Genomic DNA, 1,112 nt, shown 5'->3' with positions numbered 1-1,112 from the left:
CATCGGAAAAAAATGACCGACGGCATTGGCGACGAAGCAGGCAATGGAGGGTGTGCATGCGCGGGGAGGAGAGGGCGAGCGCGCGCGCGCCCGCCTTGTGTCCGCGCCGACGCAAATCCGGCTCAAAAATGGGCCGGGACTAGGTCGGAATGGGCGGGGAGGAGAGGGCGAGCACGCGCGTCCGCCTTGTGTTCGCCCCATTGGAGTTGCTCTAATCATAAATATTCACACGGTCAACAGAAGATGTCAAACAATTGAATTGCAATTGAGATGCCTGTAAGAACTATATAAATCTAGCTTACAAAATTGAGCTTGTGAACTATCTATCCTAGAGTAGAATTGTTTCCTGAAGATGACGACCTCAACAGCTGATGATGATGATTTGGAGTTACCGAACCGAGCATTGCACCAGAGCTGAACATAATGTTCGGCGCCTGTGCAAGTGGCTGAGTCTGGTTAGCTGAAAACGGTAAGCGAGGCCCAAACGAGAGCATCTGTGGCCGCCGCTGCACGAACGGCATTTGTGGATGCCCCTGCCCCTGCATGTTATTAGGGTATGCCGCTTGTACCGTAGCTTCAGCCATGGAACGCGGCATGGCCAACGGTCTAGGGCTTATATTCATTGGATTGGGTGACATAGTGCTACTGCCACTGGTGGGCAGACAAGTTTCCAGGGGATTTGAGCAGGCTCGCATCGCCTGGATACGGCCAGCTGAAATCCTCTGCCTGGCTCTCTCCACTTGCTCGCATTCCTTCAAAAGTAAGGTCTCGACTTCAGCAAACTGCTTCAGCTTTAACTCCAGCCTCTTCAACTGCAAGTTCAGTAATTGCAGATGGTATCAAAACAAATATGTAAGCATCAAAACTTCCAAAGTAGCGTAGGAACTAACTGTGATAGATGGTAAGAAAAATATTGATCATGAGTTTAACTTTCCACCATGATTTCAGGACATTAAAATGCAGGCATGAGGACAACAACACAAGGTGGAGTCTGGAGAAGGGAATTTCTAGAAAGCCTTACCATGCATAATAATTCTGCAAGGAGGCTGGTTCGAACCCAGGACCTCCAGGCCACAAGTGGAGACTCTGGGTGCACCATGCCAGTCCTTCTC

The 1,112-nt window shown here is 50.2% G+C and overlaps 1 pseudogene; it reads right to left on the bottom strand.

Annotated features, from left to right (window-relative positions):
- Positions 1 to 212: 212 nt before the first annotated feature.
- The window catches only part of LOC119295279, a 22,767-nt pseudogene continuing 21,867 nt past the window's right edge, over positions 213 to 1,112 (bottom strand).

The sequence above is a fragment of the Triticum dicoccoides genome, chromosome 4B (genome assembly GCF_002162155.2).
Source record: "Triticum dicoccoides isolate Atlit2015 ecotype Zavitan chromosome 4B, WEW_v2.0, whole genome shotgun sequence".
Lineage (NCBI taxonomy): Eukaryota > Viridiplantae > Streptophyta > Magnoliopsida > Poales > Poaceae > Triticum > Triticum dicoccoides.
The sequence above is the reverse complement of the archived record's forward strand: the minus strand, read 5'-3'. Positions and strand labels throughout refer to the sequence as shown.